The following is a 19182-nucleotide window of genomic DNA, read 5'->3' as shown; positions in this document are numbered from 1 at the left end:
TGGAAGACATCATCTTTGACAATTACTGACTCAAGGAGAGATTCTTTCACAGCTCTTTTAGTTCCAAGAACCTCCATTTTTACATCCAATTCAAGCTCTCTATGCTATGCTAAGTCACTTCAGTTGTGTCCGACTCTGTGAGACCCCATAGACGGCAGCCCACCAGGCTCCCCCGTCCCTGGGATTCTCCAGGCAACAACACTGGAGTGGGTTGCCATTTCCTTCTCCAATGCATGAAAGTGAAAAGTGAAAGTGAAGTTGCTCAGTCATGTCCGACTCTTAGCGACCCCATGGACTGCAGCCTAACAGACTCCTCCGTCCATGGGATTTTCCAAGCAAGAGTACTGGAGTGGGGTGCCACTGCCTTCTCCAAGCTCTCTATTAGAATGTAAAAGTGCCATACACATAATTCCTGGGTACCTACCAAAACAATGTTTCACAAAGTAGCATAGGGTTACACAAACAACAAAGAGAGGGAGAAAGGATGACACAACTACCTCACATCATCATCATAGAAAGGGGCTCTCCCTCCCTCTCAAACCAAAAGGGATAAAGCCAGTTATTCATAGTTATCTGATACAAAATAACACAAAACTTTTTAATAATATTCTGAACAATGAAAAATTGCAGATGCAAATAAAGTATTTCTGACAGTAAAGTTAATAGATCATCTTCATTTCCCAGACATTTGTGTTTATATAAGTCCAATTATTATATAAAGACTGTCAAGCAGACACAATCAACTGTACCCTTAGGCCAGCCACATTTTTTAGGAGGGGGACCAACGAGATGTCCTAGTCATTCTCTTAAAGATTAAAAAACCCAAAGATCAAAATTCAAACCTGGAAACATTCCATTATAAATCAATACTAATACCCTGGTTTTCTCATTTTGCAGCACTTAAAAACACTGAAAATGCTGCCCAGCACTCATACTGTCTCCAATACAAAATGGATTTCAGCATACAACTTGAAGCATATATAAACATAGTTTAACTCTGGAATTCACTTTTCTGTTTTGAAAAAAAACTATAACGACAGAAAAGACCACTGAGTTACTCCCTACACTGCATGACAGTCTGAGAAAGAATACTGAGAAGTAATTTCTAGTCTTGCAATCTCCAAAGAACATAACAAGATCAAATGGGCAAGAATTTGAAAAGAGAAGGTCCACTAATGGATAGGCAACTTCTGCGTACTATAAGAAACTAAGAAGGACAATACTCCCCAGAACTACTCAATGATACTTATAATTTACTGTTAAAACATCACCCAATTTTTCCCTATAATGCCTCACAGCTGTTAGGAACTCGAAAGTAAGATCTTTACTCTCAAACTTCTTTCTGCATGTGACTCCTTTGAACAACTAGGTATGATAATATATGAATTTCCCTATATCTCAAAACTTAAAAACAAAGTAATAGAAGTTTTTTTTAAGCCAAATCACATCTAAACCTCTTTGCCTTCTTGAACAAATTTAAAATCATTAGATATCCTCTATAATTCAGAATTGTTAATAAGATCCTCAGTTACCATAATGAACATTCTATAAATACTGATTTGTCTCTAGGAGTAACAATTCCCAAGCGAAATAACCTCAAAACTAACTTTGCAAATTTTTGTTCTCACACTTGATACCTAACCCCAATTCACAATCAAGATGCCAGCCATCGCTTCCTGACCCTATCCATATGCATTTTTCTAGTAGCATTTCTCTCCTCTCCCTAATTTACTACTGTGCTGTGTGCTTAGTTGCTCAGTTGTACCCAACTCTTTGTGACGTCTTGGCCTGTAGCCCATCAGGCTGCTCTGTCCATGAGATTTTTCAGGCCAGAATACTGGCATGGGTTACCAGTGCCTTCTCCAGGGGATCTTCTTGACCCAGGGATCAAATCCATGTCTCCTGCGTCTCCTGCATTGTAGGCAGACGCTTTAATTTACTGCAACTTATATATTATAGTCTGGAAACATAAGAATCACAATAGAGAACTAGGAAAAATGCTCAAGGGCAAAGGTCATACACAAAAAAGTAAAAATATGCAAACTTCTATAAGTGGATTTGCTTGAAAAATACCCAGACAAAATTTCCCATTAAAAAGAAAATACTGAAGAAAAGTAATTTAGTATCGTAACACAATTTCTAACTTGTCCTAGATTCATTTTTATAAAGCCGATATTTTACCATTTGATTTTTATCTTTATTTCCTTGATTTCTCCTTTACACACATGACACGAATTTTCAAGTTTCACTATATTCAACATAAATATTTTGGCAATTATTTTATATTCTTTCCTGTACTTTTTATAAAAATATTTTTAAAAGTAGAATTACAACTGAAATACACTATTAATCAAGATATTTTTCACTGCAATCAGCAGAAAGAATAGATTTAATAGAGAATTAATTTATGCTAATAATTAGGGAAACATCCTTATGAGAGAAATAGTCAATGTTACCAAAGAGATTAAAAAGAAAAAATTTTAATCTTTATTACATATTATTTACTAGGCTCCATACTGACCAAAAAACGAATCAGATAACGTTTCAAAATTTTCCCATTTAAAAAAAAAGGTCTATGTTAAACAAAGAAGAAAAATTGTTTTTAAATATTATAGAACACTTTACCTCAGCAAGCTATTTCTCTTACTTCTAACTTTATACTTGCACTATTACCATGATGTTATATCCTAAAGCAGATTAAAAATGAAAATGAAATCCTACATCCTCTACCTTATCATCCCTATTAACAATATACCATTAGAGGAAACCAGTAAAGTAACACCTTAATAAAAAATAACAAGTACCACAATTTTTCCTAGAGTTCCTACACAGTACATTTTTGTGGGATCTACAGGAAATGCATATTCGTGAATTAAAAACAAAACTGTATAAAGATGTAAATTATCCTAACTTAGGTTTCATGCAACTCTAAACAAAACTTCAAATATTTGGCTGTTTTAAAACTTTGCCAAATTTATTACAAAGGCGGGGAAAACTCACTTAGAAAATTATGAAAAGGAATGCTATGTGTTTTCCCTTCATATATTTATATAGTCTATAGCACTACAGCAGATAAAGTAGTACTGCTACATAAACAAGGCCCTGTTACAGTGTTGTTAACCTGCTTTTAAATTTTACATAAAATATTCCTGTGAGAAGCTGATAAAACTGTAACTCTTTCCCCATAAAAACTTGCAAATTATGTTCACTCACATAAAACTGTGTATATCATGGAACCCATGCAAGTTTTCAAACCTATCTATAGATCCCCCAAAGGTCAATGGGCCTAATTAAATAGCCCTAGTAAATGAAGCAGAACTGACATCTCAAACCTAGTAAGTTATGGTCAAAGAAGCATCTTAAAGCAATAAGAAATGAATCACCAACACAAAATTCAAAGAAAATTAGGTATTTGGAAAAGATTGAAACTAGCAACCCATCTTTACCCAATGTCAAAATAAACTCTATGTAGATGCAAATGTATTTTTTAAGATAATTAAAACACCTGGAAAAAATAAACAGAATAATCATTTAGTTCATCTTATAACAGGTAATATTTTTTATGCAGAGAAGTCCTGGAAAAATAATAAATGAAAAAGCAGTGCACATCACTACATTAAAACATAACAATTCTAAGTGGGTAAAACCACGTCCAAATCTGCAAACCAATAGATTGTAGACAGCCAGGTTCTTCCACCCATGTAATGTTCTAGGCAAGAAATACTGGAGTGGGTTGCCACTGCTACTCCAAGGGATCTTCCCAACCCAGGAATCGAACCCATATCCCTTGTGTCTCCTGCATTGGCAAGTGGATTCTTTACCACTGTTCCACCTGGAAGCCCATAGCAATTGTTTTTAAAAATTTAACTGAAAAAAAAAAAACCCTGCAAAAAATATGAAAAGCAGTTTTCATACTCACAAACAACTGTTGCAAACAAATAAGAAAAATATTAACATTTACCACAAAAAAAGATACACAAAATATCCTCAAACAGCAAAGTCAAGAAAAATGAGAAAGTTGCATATATATTAAACATTTAAAAGTTCAATTTCACTAGTTACCAGGAAAAAAAGTTAAAAAGCTACTATTTCTCAACCACCAAAATCATGGTGGCATGGGAAATGCTTTTCAAAAAAACTAAGTTTTTATCTATTTTGTAAATTACTTTAAAAGCCCTTTGAAACAGTAATTTCAAAGAAATAAGATATAGATTGTGATTCACGTACAAGATGTTCACTGTAGCTTTATTTATAATAGAGATGCAAAATGAACAAAATGTTCAATAAGGAAAATCACAGTACATTCTTATTAAAAACACTGATTATGTGGCTGTTCAAAAACATATTTCAAGAACATTTGATAATTTAGGATATTTTCACAAAATGAATATTATGCAATCATTTTTGAAAAACATACTTCTAAAGAACAATGAAATGGATAAATATCCACAATATAACACTAGGTTGTGTGTGTGTGCATGCTCCAGGCTCCTCTGTCCATCAAATTTCCCTGGCAAGAATACTGGAATGTGTTGCCGTTTCCTCCTCCACAGGATCTTCCCGACTCAGGGATCAAACCCATGTCTCCTATACATCTGCTGCATTGCAGGTGGATTCTTTTCCGCTGAGCCACCAGGGAAGTAAATAGCCACAATACGACATTGTGTGTGTATGTATATGCTCAGGTTAAGAGGCAGAAATGAAATTATGATCCAAAACATAAACTAACTGATCAATCAATAAATAGGAAAGTCACAAAAACATTTAGTGTGTTTATTTCTAATTAATTTTCGACACCTTCTAAACGTGCTAAAACAAGTAAAAAGTTTTAAATATCAATATTCAAATCACAATTTAAAGAAAACACAAACTTTAATGGCTTTGGCTTAAGTATTCAAATCTTTTTTTCCTGAATTTTTTGTTTAAAATGTACAAATCTAAAAGGATTTTTTTTGACTCCTAGTAACAGAATTCATTCAGTATTCATTCAATCTTAATAGTAACTTAAATTCCACATCATGCCTGTTATTCACAGAGTACTAATGAACAAAAAATACTAGATGTTCAGACAGTACATTATTCTTAGTTTTAAGTTTATAGAACTATACTTGCCTTTCTAACAAACGTTTAACAGCAAAACTGTCCTACCAATACGTATTTACATAGTTCGTTATGTTCTTCAGTGTTGTCAAGTGCCTCTTATAAGCTTCAACATTAACCTGAGGCAATCATTTGTATATGCAAATGAAAACATAAACTTAAATATATAAAACAAAATATTTCACTTTTCTGGAAGTGCAGAATGAAACATGCCCTATGACAGAAGTTCTTTTCTTAACCTAACTATGTATGTATACACAGACACAGAAAAAAATATGTTTCAACTCTTAAATATTTGAAATTATACCTGGAGATGGAAGGGGTGTGCTGGGTAATCAACCTGGAAGCATAAAAGGGGAAAAATCACACAACTGCCCTCTAAATATATTTCTGTGTAAAAGACTTAGGAGGTTCAAAAATTATATCACAACAACAAATACTCTGTTCAGAAAAAAAGAATTATTCCTATCATTGCATTCTATCCCCTGTGTGATGTCATTTTTTAAAAACCCATCAACCAAAAGTATTCCTTTCAACTACATCTATTTAATTCTTATTAACAGTACCTGTAGGCAACAAAGTCCCTAAACCAACCAAGATTATAAAGCGACAGCCACTTCTTCATTTGACAGGTGACTAATTTCAGAGTTACATAACCAACCAAGAAAACAGTTGTTGTATATACAAGCCAAAGATGACATTTATGACAACCATTTACAAGTTTTCAGGCCAGTAAGAAATAATTTGCACAATGGTAGAATTATATTAAATCGTATAAAACTTCTCCCAGAGGCTTACCTAAGATTTAAATATAGTGACACTACCATTTTAAACTAAAATAATCAGGATACTTGTAAGTACTTTAAGAAACTAAAACCAGGAACAGACAACTTAAAAAACCAAACACAAACTATCTTACACACATTTATATATAGCAGGCTGTTTTTTTAATCAACTGATTTATTGATGATTCACAATCTCCTCAGGCCTCAGGGTAGTTGGGAGTTCTTTGTAGAATTCTTTATCAGGAAAATTTACCGAGTTTAAGAGTTATATTTTACATATCATTACAATTTTAAAAGTCAAAGTAAAAAATATAATCTAACTGAAGCAGTAATAGACATGCAATCAGAAATAGAAAAAATGTAAAACTCAAATGCAAGCAAGGTTAGAGGCACACCACTGATTAAAACTCCACCGACTGAAGATCAAATTATTTTAAAAAATATAAATACTTAAGGAGATTGAGATTTCTTTTTAAAACAACATTATATAGATTCTTCCAATGTCCCCTCCCTCTCATATTTCTAAACCTCAAACTGTTTCTATTTTGAAAACATTCCATAATGAAACTGGTAAGGATAGGGTTAAAAATGTATTTGCAAATATGCAGTTCAAATAATTGCACTTCCCGTGAGAACACCACTAGGTGCTGATCTTTAGCTCCCTAAATAAAAACTTGAATCCAGCAATACACTTAAAGTGAAATTAAAATCGAGAACCACAAATGGACAATCATTTTTACACAAAATTAAGTCCACAGCTTCTCAGAGAATAGGAGAAACACACACACACACAAAAAACTCTTAAGTCGCTACAGGAATACAGCATAAAAGAAACGTTTTCCTTGAAAAATACAGGAATTCCCGCGTAACAAAACGAAACCCCTCAAGAAAGAAAAAAATTAAATCTAGAACCCGAATGGCGTCCAAGAACATTAGATCTTGAAAATGAATATTGCGCTTGCGCAGCCACCGCCCCGCCAGCTGCACAACTGCAGCTAGAGCCCGACCCCGCAAGATCACGTGCTCCCATGCAGCGCCCGCCCGCAGCTCCGCAACCGCGCAAGCGCAAACACAACTCCCGCAGCCGCCATAATGCGGTCTTGACTCTTAAGAAATACAATAGTAATTTAACAAAATGTGGTTATAACAGCCCCTGGGACTCACATATACCTTTCGGGGCGGGAGATGAGGCTGGAGGAACCAAGTTCCGTCCTAAAGAGTCGTCCCGCGCAGCCGTCCCCACCGCTGCCGCCTCAGTCTCGCGCTCCCCACTCGCCGCGCCGCCGCTGCCTCCGCCGCCGCCTCCGCAGATTCAAAAACAAACCCGCTTCTCCCCTGCACGCGCCGGGGCCGTTATGCAAATTATTGTAGGCGGGGCTTGGTGGTCGTAATATTGGCCACGCCCGCCGTGCTTTCAGCCAATAGGCTCCCGGATTGGCTGTTCCCCATGCAAATCTCCAGGGTTTTAATTTGAATGAGAAATATTGGCCCCGCCTCCTGCCGTGGAAAAGAGAAGCTAGGCTGAGGTGGTGGCGCTGCGCCCTTTAGTTGCAGTGAGGTGTGTTTTTTGAGTGGCGCATCGCTCAACCGGTGGTAGCACTTTGTGAGCGCCCTCTATGAGCCTCAGGAAAGAAGGAAGGAAATAGGTGGGTGAAAGTTAAAAAAGCTAGGGCAAGGTTTTCGAAAAAGACTGTAGCATGTTACTTTATCGTTTATATTAAAAACTCGGAAAATATACTTTAAACTGTGTAAGTCAGGAGGGAATGGCGCAAACACATCTTTTCTTTCAGTTATTCTCTTCCAGAACAAGCGCTTCCAGTTATACCTTTCCACCTGTTGTATCCCTGTTATTCAGTTTTTTATTGCGAGCCAAACCCTCATGAAGGCCACAGAGTGTGATTAAAAAAAAACAATGCTCCTCGTGTTTTTTGAAGAATCTGGGCTTACGTCCAGTTACTCCTGCTTACTTGCTTGTTACTTGGAATAAGTGTGTTAGTCAGTTTTCTCGTCTCCAAAATGATGATAATAACTGTAATTCAAATCAGTTGAGGAGGCTAAATGATTGGATAAATGTAAATGTGTTCTGCAAAGCAAAGGCAGACTGATGAATTGATAGTGAGGTTTGGTTGGTTTTTTTTTTAAAATATCATTAGTAAACCCTAACGCTTAATCTATTCATTCAGTATTTATTTAGCAATGAGTGTGTTCCAGACCTATATTAATTTGCCCATCTTTAAGAAATCTCTGCTACAGTGGAGGAGACAAAAAAGTTAACAAGGAGTTTTTATAAATAATTAGAAATTAATGTGGGGTGGTTAATATTTATTTCTATAACTTGATTCTGTCCTTAGCACAGAATATATAGTACATTGGTGCTCAGTCAATTACAAATAGAGTCTCAATTATAACAAATTATGTATTATAATTTACTTAACACATAGTGCTCAATTATAAAATAGATGCTCAGCAAATTACAAATCTATCAATATTTAAAATTCTATAATAAGAAATGAGGTTGGTATAGTAGAGTTCATTAGCTTTCTTTGTCTTCTATAAGCAAATAAAAATGAATCATTTTCATAATAGTTCATTCTTAATTGTCTTGGCTAATGACAAATAATTGAACATGAACTCACCAATTGGTCAATTTTCTTTCTTGCTCATATTCTAGGCTTGCCTCTCTAAAACTCCAATTAGACAGTTTTATTGTATTTGAATCTTCCCCCATATATCCTCAACCACATGTTTATAAGCTCTTTAGCCATTCTACCTACTGGTTAATCTAACCAATCATTCATTGTTTCAATCAACAAGTACATCGTTTTTTATTTATTCACACACTTTCCTAAGCACTAGAGATGCCCAGAGGAAATGACACTGCCTCTAATCAGGAAGGAGTCATATATACAGATTCCCATTATGAGATCATTACAATCATGAGATTATATACTAAAAATAAAAGAAATATAAAACAAGAGAACATAAATCTTCCTTGTGGAATGTAGGAAAATTTCACAGAATAGGTGATGCTTGATCTGACTCATAATGTAGAACTTAAAGTGGCAGTCAGAATAGGTACAAAAGAAAGAAGATTCAAGTTAGGTAAAACAGAAGCACAAAGACATTGTAAAGGGGAAAAGGTGTGGGTTAAATTTATAGTAGGATGATACTTAGAATATTTATCAATCCTTGTGGTACCAGGCACTGACCAATTAGAAGAGAAGATTTGAAGATCCCTAATTTACCAGATGTTAATCTTCTAGTTGTAGGTTTGTGGAGAGGTCCAATGATTCTTCAGCTGAGCATTGAGACAAACTGGATGGTAGGAGGGATATTTGGTGTAGGGCAGCTACTTACCAGTAAGTACTGAAGGATTTATATATTTTACCCTCCATGATGGGCTTATTTATATATACAGACTGAATAGTCTTCTAGAAAAAAAGTGGAGTAAAGCTATATCACAGAAAAAATTCCAAAAAACAAAAAGGAAAAAAACCTAAAATAGTCAACATTTTAAAATGAAGCAATTGAGCAGCAATTGAACAAGGAAAATAAAACTTTTGAAAAACAGTATAAACTTGAGAAAGGAGCAGTTAAAGAGGAAAGCTGGAGTTTCTAAGTACTGTTAGAAACAGTCTAATTTAGTGCTTATAAAAATGGGCTCTGAAGATACACTACCTGAATTAAAATCTTGTCTCTTCCTGCAATGGAGGAGACCCTGATTTGATCTCTGGGTTGAGTAGATCCCCTGGAGGAGGGTATGGCAGCCCACTCCACTTTTCTTGCCTGGATAATCCCTATGGACAGAAGAGCCAGGCATGCAGCAGCCCATGGGTTCGCAAAGAGTTGGACACAACTAAGCATCATCTACTCAATGGACATGAGTTTGAGCAAGCTCCAGGAGTTGGTGATGGACAGGGAAGCCTGACGTGCTGCAGTCCATGGAGTCACAAAGAGTCTGACATGACTGAGCGACTGAACTGAACTGAACAACTAAGCACACATGCACGTTCAGCTTCTTACTACATATTCTAAACTTCTCTATCCAAATGGTTTCAGAAATAAGAAATGAAAAAAAAAAAAAAAGAAATAGGAAATGGGCTTGGTAAAATTGCCCTTATCTGGTAATGTTTTTACAAAGATTAAATTATGATAAAACACTTTGAGGAATGCTGACTATATACTAGCATTAATACCTTGATGAGTGTTAGCTAATAGTAATCATAGTATCAATAGTAGTATTAGTAGTATTTGTCAGAGTAGTAATAGCACAAACGTAGATCACTGAGCAGTTTCTGTCTATATATCCTATACTACCATTAAGATAGAATATGAATGAACCATAACCTTATAATTCTTGTTGTCCTCCAATTTTCAGAGTAGTTTACTGAGGTGTTAAGTAGGAAAACCTGGAAAAACTTAAGAAATAACTTCTTAGAATAGGTGTATAATAAAAAAGAATCTAAGATGATCTTTGGAAAATTCTGAAAGAGATGGAAATACCAAACCACCTGACCCACCTCTTGAGAAATTTGTATGCAGGTCAGGAAACAACAGTTAGAACTGAACTTGGAACAACAGACTGGTTCCAAATAGGAAAAGGAGTACGTCAAGGCTGTATATTGTCACCCTGCTTATTTAACTTATATGCAGAATATATCATGAGAAACGCTGGGCTGGAGGAAGCACAAGCTGGAATCAAGATTGCCGGAAGAAATATCAGTAAGCTCAGAAATCCAGATAACACCACCCTTATGGCAGAAAGTGAAGAGGAACTAAAAAGGTTCTTGATGAAAGTGAAAGAGGAGAGTGAAAAAGTTGGCTTAAAACTCAACATTCAGAAAACGAAGATCATGGCATCTGGTCCCATCACTTCATGGGAAATAGATGTGGAAACAGTGTCAGACTTTATTTTTTTGGGCTCCAAAATCACTGCAGATGGTGACTGCAGCCATGAAATTAAAAGATACTTACTTCTTGGAAGAAAAGTTATGATCAACCTAGATAGCATATTCAAAAGCAGAGACATTACTTTGCCAACATAGGTCCGTCTAGTCAAGGCTATGGCTTTTCCAGTGCTCATGTATGGATGTGAGAGTTGGACTGTGAAGAAAGCTGAGCACCAAAGAATTGATGCTTTTGATCTGTGGTGTTGGAGAAGACTCTTGAGAGTCCCTTGGACTGCAAGGAGATCCAACCAGTCCATTCTGAAGGAGATGAGCCCTGGGATTTCTTTGGAAGGAATGATGCTAAAGCTGAAACTCCAGTACTTTGGCCACCTCATGTGAAGAATTGACTCATTGGAAAAGACTCTGATGATGGGAGGGGTTGCGGGCAGGAGGAGAAGGGGATGACAGAAGATGAGATGGCTGGATGGCATCACTGACTCGATGGACATGAGTCTGAGTGAACTTCTGGAATTGGTGATGGACAGGGAGGCCTTTGTGCTGCCATTCATTGGGTTGCAAAGAGTTGGACACGACTGACCGACTGAACTGAACTGAAGATCTCTACACCTTTGCATTCACACCCTGTGTAATCATTTCCCCTTGAGTGTGGACAAAACTCATGACTTCCTTCCAGCCAATGTTGTTATTGTTCAGTCACTACGTCATGTCCAACTTTTTGTGAACCCATGGACTGCAGCATGCCAGGCAGCTCTGTCCTCCACTATATCCCAGAGTTAACCAATAGAATATCACAAAGGTGAATAAATTTTTCAGATGTAATTAAGGTCTCATAAAAATTGATTTTGAATAACCAAAAGAGATATTATCTTGGATGGGCCTGACTTCATCTGGAAAAAGCCCTTTAAAAAGGAACTGAGCCTTCCGTAGGGAGAGAGATTCTCCTTGCTTGTTTGCTGAAGTAATCAGAAATGAAAGAGAATAAATTATAACTGTACTCCATAAATACAAAGGCTCATAAGACACTACTATGAACAATTATACATCTACAAATTGGACAGCCTAGGAGAAATGGATAAATTCCTAGAAATGTATAACCTACCAAGACTGAAGCATAAAAAAATAGAAAATCTGAATGCACCAATTAACCAGTAAGGAGACTGAATTGGTAATCAAAAATTTCCGAACAATAAAAGGCTAGGACCAGATGGTTTCACTGGTGAATTCTACCAGACATTTAAAAGAAAGCTAATACCAAATTCTCTTCAAAATCTTCCAAAAAAATGGAAGAGGAAGAAACAAACTCATTTTAGGAGGACAGCATTATCTTGATACCAAACCCAGGAAAGGATGCCACCAGAAAAGAAAATAACAGACCAGTATTCCTAATGAACATAGATGAAAAATCCTCAACAAAATATTAACAAACAGAATTCAATTAGCAAACAATACATCAAAAGAATCATACACCAAAATAAAGTGGGACTTATTTCATGGATGTAATGATAGTCAAGATCCAACCAGTCCATCCTAAAGGAGATCAGTCCTGGGTGTTCATTTGAAGGACTGATGTTGAAGCTGAAACTCCAATACTTTGGCCACCTGATGTGAAGAGCTGACTCATTTGAAAAGACCCTGATGCTGGGAAAGATTGAACGTGGGAGGAAAAGGGGACGACAGAGAATGAGATGGTTGGATGGCATCACCGACTCAATGGACATGGGTTTGGGTGGGCTCCGGGAGTTGGTGATGGACAGGGAGGCCTGGCATGCTACGGTTCGTGGGGTTGCAAGGAGTCGAACACAACTGAGCGACTGAACTGAACTGAAGGATAGTTTAATACCTGTAAATCAATCAGTATGATATACCACATTAATAAAATGAAGGATAAAAATTATGATCAGCTCAATAGATGCAGAAAAATGTTTGACAAAATTCAACCTTATATATGATCAAAAACTCCCAACAAAGTGGTATAGAGAGAATATACCTCAACGTAATAAAGGCCAAATATGACAAGCCCAGAGTTAATACCACTCTCAAGGTTAAAAACCTAAGAGCTTTTCCTCTAAGACCAAGAACAATACAAAAATGCCTACTCTTGCCACTTTTATTCAACAGCGTATTGAATGTCCTAGCTAGGACAATTAGACAAGAAAAAGAAATCAGTTATCCAAATCAGAAAGAAAGCAGCAGAACTGTCATTATGACAGTTTTATTATGCAGATTACATTATATGATATGCAGAAACCCCTAAAGACACAAAGAATCACACACACACACACACACACACACACACACACACACCTGAACCACCAAAGCAATCTTGAGAAAGAGCAAATCTGGAAACATGAGGGCTCTAGTATCAAACTATATTACAAAGTCATAGTAACCAAAACAGTATGGCACGGGCATAAAAACAGATATATAGATCAGTGAAACAGAATAGAGATCCCAGAAGTAAATCCACAAATATGTAAAATCAACCAATATGTTAAATATAGTAAGTTAATTTACAACAAAGGAGCCAGGAATATACTATGGGGAAATGACAGTCACTTCAGTAAAAGGTGTTGGAAAATCAGAACAGCCACATGCAAAGAAATGAAGCTGGACAGTTGTTTTATACCGTATACAAAAATGAATACAAAATGAATTAAAATCTTAAATGTAAGACCTGAAGCTTTAAAACTCCTAGAATAAAACAGATGTTATGCTCACTGACATTAGTCTTAGTGAGTTTTTACACTTGACACAAAAAGCAAAGGCAACAAAAGCACAAAGAAACAAGTGTGACTACATTAAACTAATAAGCTTCAGCATAGCAGAGGACACTATCAACAAAATGAAGAGGAAGCCTACAGAATGGGAGAAAATAATTCATAAATTTTGTATCTGATAATAGATTAATATTTAAAATATATAAAGAACTCATACACTCAACAGCAAAAAAATATTGAAAAATAAGCACAATATCTGAATATACATTTTTCTAAGACATACAAATGACCAACAGATACATGAAAAAGTGATCAAATCAGTAATAATTAGGAAAATGTAAATCAAAACCACAATGAGGTATTACTTCACTCTTATCATAATGACTATTATTGAAAGGACAAGAGATAACAAGTGTTGATGAGGATGTAGAGGAAAAAGGAACTTTTGTGCACTGTTGCTGGGGATGTAAATTGGTGCAGCCACCATGAAAAAAAAAAATTAGAGGTTTCTCAGAAAACTTAAAAATAAAACAACTATCAGATTAGATCCGATCAGTCGCTCAGTCGTGTCTTCTCCAACACCACAGATCAAAAGCATCAACTCTTTGGCGCTCAGCCTTCTTCACAGTCCAACTCTCACATCCATACGTGACCACTGGAAAAACCATAGCCTTGACTAGATGGACCTATGTTGACAAAGTAATGTCTCTGCTTTTGACTATGCTATCTAGGTTGGTCATAACTTTCCTTCCAAAGAGTAAGTGCCTTTTAATTTCATGGCTGCAGTCACCATCTGTAGTGATTTTGGAGCCAAGAAAAATAAAGTCTGACACTGTTTCCACTGTTTCCCCATCTATTTCCCATGAAGTGATGGGACCAGACGCCATGATCTTCATTTTCTGAATGTTGAGCTTTAAGCCAACTTTTTCACTCTCCACTTTCACTTTCATCAAGAGGCTTTTGAGTTCCTCTTCACTTCCTGCCATAAGGCTGGTGTCATCTGCGTATCTGAGCTTATTGATATTTCTCCCGGCAATCTTGATTCCAGCTTGTGCTTCTTCCAGTCCAGCGTTTCTCACGATGTACTCTGCATAGAAGTTAAATAAACAAGGTGACAATATACAGCCTTGACGAACTCCTTTTCCTATTTGGAACCAGTCTGTTGTTCCATGTCCAGTTCGAACTGTTGCTTCCTGACTTGCATACAAATTTCTAAAGAGGCGGGTCAGGTGGTCTGGTATTCCCATCTCTTTCAGAGTTTTCCACAGTTGATTGTGATCCACACAGTCAAAAGCTTTGGCATAGTCAATAAAGCAGAAATAGATGTTTTTCTGGAACTCTCTTGCTTTTTCTATGATCCAGCGGATGTTGGCAATTTGATCTCTGGTTCCTCTGCCTTTTCTAAAACCAGCTTGAACATCTGGAAGTTCACGGTTCACATATTGCTGAAGCCTGGCTTGGAGAATTTTGAGCATTACTTTACTAGCGTGTGAGATGAGTGCAATTGTGCGGTAGTTTGAGCATTCTTTGGCACTGCCTTTCTTTGGCATTGGAATGAAAACTGACCTTTTCCAGTCCTGTGGCCACTGCTGAGTTTTCCAAATTATGATCCAGCAATTACACTTTTAGGTATTTATTGAAAGGAAATTCAAACACTAACTCAAGAAGATACATACACTTCCATGTTCCTTACAACATTGTTTACAATAGACATGGAAGCAACTTAAGTGATCATTTAATGGATCAAAAAACAAATAAGATGTGATATATATATAATGAAATATTATTCAGTCATAAAAAGAATGAAATCCTGCCATTTGCAACACCATGGATGGATCTTGAAAGCATTTGGCTCAGTGAAATAAGTCAGAGAATGACAAATACCATATAATCCCACTTACACGTGGAATTTTTTAAAAAATCAACAAAGTAGAAGCTAAACTCATAGATCCAGAAAACAGGCAGACACTTGCAAGAGATGTGGGATAAGGAGGTAAGTGAAATGGGTGAAAGGAGTCAAAAAGAACAAATTTTCAGTTATAAATAAGTCATGGGGATGTAATGTATAGCTTTGTTTCTAGTTTAAAATAATGTATTATATATTTGAAAGTTGATAATAGAGTAAATCTTGAAAGTTCTCATAAGAAAAAAAAATTGTAACTATGTGTGGTGATGGATGTTAACTAGACTTATTGTGGTGATCATTTTGCATGGTATACAGATATTGAATTATGTTGTATATCGGAAACTAATAAATCATGTTAATTATTTCTCTATTTTTTTAAATTAAAACTTTTATATCTCAAAGGACAAGATCAAGGAAATAAGAAGACAACCCACCTAATGGGACAGAATCATTGAAAATCTGATAAAAGTCCAGAATTTATAAAGAATTTTTATAACTCACAACAATAACCACAACAAAACCCAGTTCAAAAATGGGTGAAGTACTTAAACAGACTTATCTACAAGAAGATATACAAGTAGCCAATAAGCATACAAAAAGGTGCTCCACAGCATTAGTCATTCAGTTCAGTTCAGTTCAATTTAGTCGCTCAGTCGTGTCTGACTCTTTTGCGACCCCATGAGTCATAGCACACCAGGCCTCCCTGCCCATCACCAACTCCCGGAGTTCATTCAAACTCACGTCCATCGAGTCAGTGATGCCATCCAGCCATCTCATCCTCTGTCGTCCCCTTCTCCTCCTGCCCCCAACCCCTCCCAGCATAAGAGTCTTTTCCAATGAGTCAACTCTTCACATGAAGTGGACAAAATACTGGAGTTTCAGCTTTAGCATCATTCCTTCCAAAGAAATCCCAGGGCTCATCTCCTTCAGAATGGACTGATGGATCTCCTTGCCATCCAAGGGACTCTCAAGAGTCTTCTCCAACACCACAGTTCAAAAGCATCAATTCTTTGGCACTCAGCTTTCTTCACAGTCCAACTCTCACATCCATACATGAGTACTGGAAAAACCATAGCCTTGACTAGACAGACCTTTGTTGGCAAAGTAATGTCTCTGCTTTTCAATATTCTGTCTAGGTTGGTCATAACTTTTCTTCCAAGGAGTAAGCATCTTTTAATTTCATGGCTGCAGTCACCACCTGCAGTGATTTTGGAGCCCAAAAAAATAAAGTCTGACACTGTTTCCACTGTTTCCCCATCTATTTCCCATGAAGTGATGGGACCAGATACCATGATCTTTGTTTTCTGAATGTTGAGCTTTAAGCCAACTTTTTCACTCTCCTCTTTCACTTTCATCAAGAGCCTTTTTAGTTCCTCTTCACTTTCTGCATATCTGAGCTTATTGATATTTCTCCTGGCAATCTTGATTCCCCCTTGTGCTTCCTCCAGCCCAGCGTTTCTCATGATATACTCTGCATATAAGTTAAATAAGCAGGGTGACAATATACAGCCTTGACGTACTCCTTTTCCTATTTGGAACCAGTCTGTTGTTCCATGTCCAGTTCTAATTGTTCCTTCCTGACCTGCATACAGGAAAATGCAAATTAAAAATCACAATGACACACCACATTATAGCAATTAGGACTATCACCAAAAACAAGCAAACAATAATAACAAATGTTGATGAGAATGTGAAGAAATTAGAATTCCTATGCATTACTGGTGGGAATGTAAAATGGTATACCTCTGTAGAAAACAACAGACATTTCTCCAAAGAAATGTCTTTGTTCAGTTCAGTTCAGTCACTCAGTCATGTCTGACTCTTTGTGACCCCATGGACTGCAGCACACCAGGCTTCCCTGTCCATCGCCAACTCCCAGAGCTTGCTCAAACTCATGTCCATTGAGTTGGTGTTGCCATTGAACCATCTTATCTTCTGTCAGATGGCTAATAAACACATGAATAGATGCTCAACATCATTCATTATTAGAGGAATGCAAATCAAAAACTACAATGAGATATCATCTCACACTGGACAGAATGACCATAATAAAATTAAAAAAAAAAAATTCACAAATAACAAGTGCTGGAGAGGGTGTGAAGAAAAGGGAACTTTACTGCACTGCTGGTGGGGATGTAAATTGATACAGCCACTATGGAAGACAGTATGGTGATCCCTTAAAAAACCAGGAATAAAACCACCATATGACCCAACAATTCCACTTCTAGGCATATACCCTGAAGAAACCAAAACTGAAAAAGACACATGATGTACCCCAATGTTCATTGCAGCACGATTGACAATAGCTAAGACATGGAAGCAACCTAGATGTCCATCAACAGATGAATGGATAAAGAAGCTGTGATACATATATATAATGGAATACTACTAAAACATAAAAAGGAACACATTTGAGTCAGTTCTAATGAGGTGGATGAACCTAGAGCCTATTATGCAAAGTGAAGTTAGTCAGAAATAGAAAAACAATGTATATTAAAACATAATATGGAATCTAGAAGGATGATATTGATAAACCTGTTCACAGAGCAGCAATGGAGACCCAGATATAGAGAACAGACATAAGGACAAAGGTGGGGGAGAAGAAGGAGAAGGTGAGATGAATGGAGAGAGCAGCATGGAAGCATATACACTAACTTATGTAAATATATAGCCAATGGGAATATGCTGTACAACTCAGGGAACTCAAATTGGAGCTCTGTAATAACTTAAAGGGGTGGGAATGGGTGGGGGGGGAGGGACATATGTACACCTATGGTTAATTCATGTTGATGTGTGACAGAAATCAAACCAATATTGTAAAGCAATCATCAATCAGTTAAAAATAAATATTTTAAAAAATCACAATGACATGCCACATTATAGCAATTAGGAGGGCTATCACCTAAAACAAACAAATAATAATAACAAATGTCGACAAGAATGTAAAAGAATTAGAACTCTCATGCATTACTGGAAAGAAAAAGTGAAGTTGCTCAGACGTGTCAGACTCTTTGTGACTCCATGGACTGTAGCCTACCAGGGTCCTCTGTACATGGGATTTTCCAGGCAAGAATACTGGAGTGGGTTGCTATGTCCTTCTCCAGGAGATCTTCCTGACCCAGGGATTGATTGAACCAGGGTATGCCTCATTGCAGGCAGATGCTTTACCATCTGAGCCACAGGTGGGAATGTAAAATGGTATAGCCTCTGTGGAAAAGAGGTTGACATTTCTTCAAAAAGTTAAACAGAATTACCATAGGATTCAGCAATTCCATTCCTGGAATATAAACCCGAAAGAAATGATAGAGGGAATCTGAGATAGGCTTGTACACTCAAGCAAGACAGACAGAACACTTAAGAAATCCATACCGCAAGATCCAAATTTACAGGCCTGCTTAAAGCTGTGACTTAATCTCAACATTATATCCCTCACCTCCTTCCCCACCACCTCATGCTAAAATGATTAGATTTTTAAAATAACATTACAGTACAGCTGGGAGAGCTAAAAATCACAGTGATGGAGATGAAGAATGCCTTAAATGAGCTCATCAGTAAACTCAACATAGGTAAGCAAAGAACCAATAAACTTGAAGGTAGGTCAATAGAAATTACCCAAACTAAAATGCAAAAAGAAAAGCAAGAATCAACAAAAAAAATAGAACAGAATATTCAAGAGATGTGGAATAATATCAAATGGTCTGATATTATACATAATTAGAATCCCAGAAGGAAAAGAAAGAACAAAGTAGAATATCTGAATAACA

The 19182-nt window shown here is 36.6% G+C and overlaps 1 protein-coding gene across 5 annotated transcripts in view; it reads right to left on the bottom strand.

Annotated features, from left to right (window-relative positions):
* The window catches only part of ATF7IP (activating transcription factor 7 interacting protein), a 115090-nt gene extending 107877 nt beyond the window's left edge, over positions 1–7213 (bottom strand). For 3 of the 5 annotated variants that reach the window (XR_011464281.1, XM_070371123.1, XM_070371127.1), the window contains exon 1: positions 7056–7212. The gene's annotated coding sequence lies outside the window, so the exon portion shown is untranslated. Of the gene's footprint in view, positions 1–5407; positions 5441–7055 lie in introns of all 5 variants that reach the window. The other 2 variants (XM_070371124.1, XR_011464280.1) reach the window with 2 other exon arrangements.
* Between the last annotated feature and the right edge of the window lie 11969 nt (positions 7214–19182).

Source organism: Bos mutus, chromosome 5 (genome assembly GCF_027580195.1).
Source record: "Bos mutus isolate GX-2022 chromosome 5, NWIPB_WYAK_1.1, whole genome shotgun sequence".
Taxonomy (NCBI): domain Eukaryota; kingdom Metazoa; phylum Chordata; class Mammalia; order Artiodactyla; family Bovidae; genus Bos; species Bos mutus.
Note: the sequence above shows the minus strand (reverse complement) of the source record. Positions and strands in the feature narration are given on the sequence as shown.